Raw genomic sequence first — 9,057 nt, 5'->3', positions numbered from 1 at the left:
TAAACTCTCCTTTTTTTCCTGAGTCCCAGCAAGAGCTCCCCGTTCAGCCAGGCCGGTCGTCTTTTCTGCCCGTTCTTCTTGCGGCGTACAGGGACAGCCTGCTCCTGCACCTTTAAGACTTCCTTCTTGAAGAACATCCAGCCTTCCTGGACCCCTTTGCCCTTCAGGACTGTCTCCCAAGGGACTCTCTCAACCAGCGTCCTGAACAGGTCAATGTCCGCCCTCCGGATGTCCATGGTTGCAGTTTTGCTGCCCCTCTCCTCCTTACTTTACCAAGAACCGAGAATTCTACCATTTCATGGTCGCTAAGCCCAAGACGGCCTCCGACCACCACATCTCCCATCAGTCCTTCTCTGTTTGTAAACAGCAGGTCTAGCGAGGCACCTCCCCTGGTAGGCTCACTTGCCAGCTGTGTCAGGAAGTTGTCTTCCACACACTCCAGGAACCTCCTAGACTGCTTCCTCTCTGCCATGTTGTATTTCCAGGAGATGTCTGGGAAGTTGAAGTCCCCCACAAGAACAAGGACTAGCAATTGAGAGACTTCTGCCAGCCGCTTCTCGAACGCTTCATCCGCTCCTTATGTGTAACTAAATTAAATCAGCAAAATACTCGTTATTACTATAACTTACTTCATTTGTGAAATGAGTATAAACTGTATCTAAAAATAAAAAAATACTCTTCTGCTAGTATAAGCCTTGCTACAGTTAGAGGTGCATCTAATACAAATATTCTGTCAAAGAGATATCGCATCAAACCCTTTCTAGATCAGACAACACAAACTTGTTCAGAGCTGTTAATTTTAAAACCCTCAACACTTTGTTCTTTGAATTATCCACCTGCTATGTGTGATCTTACAACTGAGATAAGATTGGATATATTTTCAAAAATACTCACCTGCAAATGTAAAGGGGGCAAAAGGGTACTGCTGGACTGTCCGCACTTACTATTATTGTACATAAAATAACTGGTAGGAGCACTCATATACAAAATTCCCAATGCATTTTATTGTGTTCGTTATTAAAAGATTGAATAAAATCTGCTCTATATATCAGTGCAGACATCACAAAAACTACTTTTATACCAGAACTTAAATTGAATATACGGTACTACACATTTCTGTATGAAAGGAAGTATAAACTGAAGAAGTAGAACCCAAAACACTTCTATTTTTCCTATATCATGTAATCAGTCCCCAAGTTATACCACCCATTGTGTTACTTCCTTATATGAAAATAATTAAAATTACAGTGCTACAACTTTGACTAATTGCATTAATATGTAACAGCCTGAACCAGTCTCAAGCTACATCTATACTTCTAGAAGGGCAAGCAGGAGGACTCAAGGAACTACAGGCTGTTCAGTCTAAGCCCCTGGGATGGTTATGCAGCATAACCATCTTCCTCCTAGAAGCTGTTTCAAAAGACATGAAAGACAAAAAAATGACTAGAAACAGCCCACATGGATTTACTAAGTGCAAATCATGGCTGACCAATCCGATTGCCTTCTACAATGAGATGACTGGCTTTGTAGACAACGGGAGAGGAATAAATGTTTACTTTCATTTTAGCAAGACATTTGATACCACTTCCCTCAGTACCCTTGTAGCCAAACTGGTGAAATACATATTGGGTAAGTGTACCGTATGGTGTGAGGAAAATTAGCTGGACTGTCATGTTTAGAGGTCAGCTGCACAAAATCCAAATGGCTACTCCAAACTAGTAGTATCTCTTGGAGACCAGTTCTGGGGCCAATACTATTTAATCTCTTTATGAACAAACTTAATGGGACAGGGTGCACTCTCAGCAAGTTCGCAGACAGTATCTAATAGGGAGGAAGCGACTGATATGCTGGCATGCAGGGTTGTTACTCAGAGAAACCTTCACAGACTAGAGAAATGCCTGACAGGAACCTCACAAAGTTAAGAAAAGAGGAAATGCGAAGACCTGTACCTGTGATGGAATAACCCTGTGCAACAATACAGGCTGCAGATCTATTGCCTGAGAAACAGCCTTGCAAGAGAAGAACCTGGTGGTCCTAGTGAACAAGAAGCTGAACATCAATCATCAGTGCGCACTGGTAGCAAAGGTGGCCAACAGCATACTGGTCTGCATTAGTAAGAGAGTTGGACAAAAGAAGCAAATCACTCTCTCTGCATGGCACTTGTGAGATTGCATCTGGAGTATTGCGTAAAAGTTTGAACTTACCAGTACAAGAAAGACACGGACTGTAGCATGTGTAGCATGCATACTGTAGCAAGTGTACCATAATGATTAGGAACCTGAAAGAAATTATACATAACAAAATGCTAGGAAAATTAGATTTGTTCTGCCTTATGAAGAGAAGGCTAAGGCAAGATCTTCTTGCTGTCTAAAACTACCTTATAGGAGGCTATAGAAAAGATGGAGACAGACTGTTCTCAAGGGTGCACCATGAAAGGACAAGAGGCAGTAGACATAAAAGCTGCAACATCGGAAACTGGGTATAAAGGAAAACATTTTCACCATGAGGGTATTGAAATATTGGAGCAGGTTGCCCAGAGAGGTTGTAGAATCTCCATCCTTGGAGATATTAAAAGCCCAATTGGACATGGCCCTGAGCACCTGATCTAGTTAGACCTGCTTTGAGACCTGACCTCCAGAGTTCCATTCCAACCTAAATTATTCTGACTCTGTGAATTCTGCTAATACAATAAACAGAACTATTTCACAGGCTCAAGCAATAACCTGCAACTGTCCACTGCATTTTCTTGCTAACATGTTCTTTGCTAAAACCCATGCCAGCTACTACTCTCCCAGGCTACATCTAGGTGTGATTTGGAACACAGCACAAGCCAGAAACTCTTCCAGTTGGCAGTATGGATGGGGCCAAACTTCTCTGAACAAGAAAGAGAAGACATAATAGCCATATATCAAGCTAGACCATGCCACTTTACCTTAGGACCAGAGAAAGGTCCCTGGTTTGTTTTATTTAGCTGTATAGATATAGCCTCAGAGACAGATGAGGAAACAAGTTAAAGAACTAACAAGCCATAAAGTATGCAGTTAGCAAGAATAAGAAACAATGCCACTGAATGATTTAAATGGTGTGATCATTAATAGAACAGAGATACTGAAATTCTCAGTTTAGAAATAGAACATGATGCTTTTGGACTAAGTAATAGCTTGTATATCAAAACATGAAAAAGGCTTATCCAAAATAGAACATTAGCTGTTCAGCAGTTTTGAGGTTTTTAAAATATAGATGAGGTCATGGAAAGTCCCAAGGAATGAAAACAAAAGGTCCAAAGGATGCTCATTCTCAGTGTAAATTAGTCTGTCAGTGTACAGCAGCTTATCAGTCCACCAAAAGAGTAGGTCAAATTATTCAGTTATAGTTGATAGATGTGAATTTCATTAAAGATTATTCTGAAATTTCTTGGACGGATTCTATGATAAGCATTTACCAAAGCTAACTAACAAATTGCACATTATTACAACTGCTTCGTGTAAGCTCTAACCCATCACCAATAACCATACTCAGTGGGAGAATGCTTGAACGAAATACATATATGCTAAGAGACATTAGAAATGTAGGATTTCTATCAGAACAATTAAGGATGATTTCTGAATCATTTTGGTAATAGAAATTCACAAAATAGCCATTTTCAGGTTAACAACTATACAAGAAGTGCAGAAAGAATCTTCTATAAATGATAGCTAACAAGCTTCAATGGGAATTCATCGCTCAAAGTGACTATTCCTTTAACCCATACTCATTCTTTCAGCAACTTGTTCAAGATATTTAGGTATGAAAGATTGCAGCTAAAATTTCAAATCCACAGATTCTAGGTTTTTAATCTACATACTTTGGTGTGTTCAAGATAAATAAGAGATCTAAAGGACAGCCTGAAAATCTGCAATTCTAACTCTAGGTGATATAGAGCTAGAGTGGCATTGTTTCTTATTCTTGCTAACTGCATACTTTATGGCTTGTTAGTTCTTTAACTTGTTTCCTCATCTGTCTCTGAGGCTATATCTATACAGCTAAATAAAACAAACCAGGGACCTTTCTCTGGTCCTAAGGTAAAGTGGCATGGTCTAGCTTGACATATGGCTATTATGTCTTCTCTTTCTTGTTCAGAGAAGTTTGGCCCCATCCATACTGCCAACTGGAAGAGTTTCTGGCTTGTGCTGTGTTCCAAATCACACCTAGATGTAGCCTATGTAATGTACTATTTTCTAAACTTCTTGGTAAGTGACTTTTTTAATGCAGCAATGATTGCATGGATAACATACATTTTGAATTACCAGGCCTTCTGCAAATCAAGTCATGAACATTTTTCACTTTCTGTGCTACCTTCTTTTTCTGAAATGCAAGCTACCAGGATTTCACTTCTGTAAGGTCCAGAGAAATCAAATTATTTCATGACTTCAAGAACTGGTTTATAAAGAGTGGTTAGGAGAACAAACATCTAGAGAAACTTGATATAAAGTACTATATTTATATGATAATGTATTTACATATATAAATACATTTACACATATATATACACATAAATACATATAAAAGCATGCAGACATGTTGGCTGTCTAAATAATATTTACTAATGCATGTTCAAAATGGTAGATTCCAAATTTCTGTTCAGAATTATAATTTCCACTGAAGTAGTGAGAATTTCCAACACACTTTTAAATAAAGGCCTTGGGCCACGAAATAAGGCAGAATTATTTACAGGAATAGTGAGAGATACAGTTGAGCATGGAACAGACCTATGGAAGGCTGTACAAAATAAAAAGCTTATGGTTAGTAAGATAAGCCACAGAAATATTCCAAAGAAACACTGTAACCTCTATCAAGTAAAAAAATTTAAAATACTATGGATAAAACACTACAGAAATGTGCTGGCAAGAAGCTGGACTAGGTGATTTCCATGCCTGACTCCAGAGAGGTAATTTGCCTCCTGTTAATTATTTGTACTTCTGCAAACAGATTTTCAACTTCATTCATTGCACATACGATACCACTTGGGTAATATTTTGTCTCGTGACCGTGTTGCTCAACTATCAGAAAACATTTTCAGACAAACCAAGCACATGAAGAGCACCTGCTTGGTGTGCTGACTCTAACAAATAGATTCTAAACTGTATCTAAGAAAGCAGTGTTAACAAACCACCACCTGCTAAAGCATCACTCTAAGACAAAATATCTAGGATAATTCAATTCAATTATAAATCTGATTAATTTCATCTGCAGGTGCATTCAGTCTAAATCAGTACACAAAGAATACAGTTTACACTTTTGTGAGCACTGGCCCTTTCAATAACTATATTGTTCTGCTTTCTGGTGCAGCACCTAAAGTTTCATCACTTTTAAATCAGCTGAATACTTAAGATGCACATTTTATGAGTACTTCTTGAGGCACATTTTTTTCATATAACATTTTCAAAACTGAAAATTTAATTTAATATAACAGAAAAAATGTCAAAGGAAAAGTATATGAATGAACTTCTAGTTATCTTTTTAATGCAATAAAAGTTCAGAAAAACCTTAAATAAATTCTTATTTGATTGCTATTAATACTATGCGTTATGGGACTTCAAAAGAGGCCAAAAATAATTCTAGTGTAAACAATATATCATGTATTTTACACACAGTGACTGAAGTCCATTTTAGATAAAGTGAAATCCTAGGAATTAAGTATAAAACTGGTATCAAAGTGGATTAGGATAACTTTGTTTCATACTAAATGGTGTTCTTGACCTATATATCTGGATAGATGCATAAAAAATTCCATACTCATTAACACAACATACAGCAGTCTTGATTTCAACACACATTTAACATGTTTAATTGAAATTACTTGATCAGTTGCATTTAAAGCATAGATAGACTTGTATAAGAATCTGTACTGTTTATTTTTTGTTACCTGAGGCATTTCACTTAGGTGTAATTCGAGAGGACAAAACGAAGGAACTTAATCTACTTATGTTATTTATGGAGACTAGCAGCCTTTCGGGAGTAGAATGGGATGATTCAGAGCATCTAAAGCACACACATAAAGCGTTCAATATGAATAAATCTCTGAAACAGAGATTATCAGAGTCTATTTATCTGAGTCTATCTAGGTCTTACTCTATCTGATAGAGAAGACTACCAAGACTTTTGGAGAAGTTCCATCCCAAGATAACAAGGGCTTCTGAGAATCATTCCTAGCTCTCCCTTACTTATATGCAAAGTAACATGATGAAAACCTGCAGAGATTAGTTTAACTGAATTCCTTGCTTCCTATGGTCAGAGTTCTTGCAGTATGGAAAAGGCTCTCAAATATTCAGTGAATACAGTGGAAACAAGGACTATGACAAGTTGCAATATATTTTATTTCTCTGTAAATGCGATGACTCATCTTCAGGACAATTTAATTAAAATATTCAGAAATACATTAATCTTTATAACTTTTCTCTCAAAAAAAAAAAAAAGTCTGAACATTACTTTATTTTATAATAGCTACTGGTAAGACTAACCAGCTCCCCTCTGGCTTGATATGCTAGCTGAGTTCAAGAGTTACTAAATGAGAATTTCAGATTTTATTTCTAATAGAGTCTTGAGAAACTGATGTGTTCCACAATAATTTGGACATTTACTTTGGCATCTGTTCATATTATCTGTAATGAAAAACAGTTTATCGCATCATTTCCTAGGCACAAAAATACAGATATTAACATGTAATTCCCCCCCCCATTTTTAAAGTTCTTTTTTTTTTTGATACTCTCAATTTATGAGGTCTAACGCACTCTACCAGTAATAGTTGATGTTCCTTTATGAGTGATATGCTAATGAATATTTTAAAAGCCTAAAAGACTGGAAAAAATCCTTAATATTTAGTTTTGATGTTATTTGCCTGTTTCTCATGATCAGTATTATCAATGACTTATGGTTAAATAATGTAGCTTCTACGCCCATCAGGACTGAGCTTGTTTACTTAGGCACTAAAATAGTTAACTGCAACTGTAGAACAGTTTCAGGTAAATAGATTGAGAAAACAGGCTAGAGACAGTGTCGCAAAAAATATATAGAAAATCAGGTTTGAATTTTAATCACAATATGTCACTGTGAGAGACAAACAATCTGAGTGCTATTAGCAGTTCTGGCAATATTAAAGAGAAATCCAACTCCAGAAAATTGACAAAGTGTCCAATAACATTAAATATTTGTTATACACTTCTCCAGTTGAATCCTATGACCTATTCAAGGCAATAGATTGGCCATATTGCTGATGCATTTATTCAACATTCAGTCTGTGGATTTTCGTAAGAAGAAAAAATAACAATTTTCCTGTTATAATTATTACTTTTCTCTTCTGCTGTCAAATATTCCACCACAGTTAATTTTTTTTTTCTGGTAAACAAAACTTTGGAAAAAATGTTAACTTGTTGAATTCAATATGTTTTAATTGAAAAAAATAAACTGAAACATTGAAACAACTCTGTTTCAATGCCTCTAACAAAGTAAACCACAGAATTATTCACTGGATTCTTGGTGGTCTCTGTTAATTAAAAAATTATAATGAAAAGAAATAGAACTCTCTAAAATTAGCAACAGGCACAAATTTTAAAAGATACTGAATAACTGAAATAATTTCTCCATGTAAATAGAAACTTTGCACTGGTATCAAACTAAACTAAATTTCATTCTTAGTTCCATACACATATTTTTATTATACCAGCAAGGATACATTTGTTTTATTCCAGAACAAAATCATTTAAAGTGTTAGATCAGCAAACAAGTTTTAACTTTATTTCTGTACAAGACAGAACTTTAAATACATAATTAAAATTGAGAATAAGTGTGCTTGTGTCCTGAATACAGATGTTTTCCTGGATTGCAGCCTAAGAATATTAATGTGCTATGACATATAGTTTTAAAAATTCCTAATCCTAAAAGACAAACAATCCTGTATTATCCATGTCAATACTTAACTTTACTTGTCTTTTTTTACATCCTCTAATGTATTTTTAGCAAGTGAATCCTTATATTTAATGATGAAATTGCCTCTTTACAATGGATAATTCTCCAATTCTTCCAAGCAATAGCTGAGTTTGTATATAAGAATCCCTACAACAGTCAGTCACATATGCTGATTTTGTAATACAGTGCATAGGCTTAAACAGAACATTACTAGCAACACCACAATGATTCTCCATTTCTACAATCTATTCTTCATGCTTTCTATAAGCAAAGTACTTATAATAATAAAGGCTTTCAAATGCTAACATTGTACAAATCATGTAAACATTCAATACTATCCATTTAACCCAAAATCTTTAAAATATGCAAGAAAAACTAAAGTAAGATTACTTTTGTTAATAAATTTAAACAGGACTGCATTTGCTAGATGTCTGTAAAAAAATTTTATATGGTCTATGCAACGTGAAGTATTATTGTTGGTAGTCAGAAATACCCCTGCTGAAAAGTAAAACCATTGGATTTGAGGAAACGAAATGCTCAAAAATCTAGTGTTTAAAGTGAACCTGGTTGTGTGCATTTCAAAATAAAGTTATATCAGATGCTTGCATGCTAATTGCTCCTTGTCTCCCTAATGCAGTATTTTCCTAACATCTCTCTATTAGAGGTTTCATTTCCGCTCTCTGTATGTAAACAGTTGTGTATATGCCAGCAGTAAAAAGTAGAGAAACATCCACCCTCTCTGCCTCCAAAGTAAAGGTGCCATCCTGAGTCAATTTATCTGACTTTCACTTACAGCTGTAGAGGGAATACACACGAATGCAAATGGGTCTAACATAGACTAGCAAAGCTGACCTACCATAGTTTTACTCAATAGATTTGTTCCCTATTTTATCTGAGTCATGTTTGCTCATTACCTCCTAAAAGTGAAATAGTATTATATCTTTATTTTAATTAGTAATGCAGAGATGGTACAACTATGAAAATTGACCCACATTTGATTATTGCTCATAAATCATCCACAGAATCTCTCATTAAAGGCCTCTTCCCACCAACATTAGCTACCTCATATGAGGCAAAATGAGAAAATCTGTCCCTGAATTCACTCAGTTATGA

The sequence above is a fragment of the Pygoscelis adeliae genome, unplaced genomic scaffold (assembly GCF_000699105.1).
Source record: "Pygoscelis adeliae isolate BGI_AS28 unplaced genomic scaffold, ASM69910v1 Scaffold17, whole genome shotgun sequence".
Lineage (NCBI taxonomy): Eukaryota > Metazoa > Chordata > Aves > Sphenisciformes > Spheniscidae > Pygoscelis > Pygoscelis adeliae.
Note: the sequence above shows the minus strand (reverse complement) of the source record.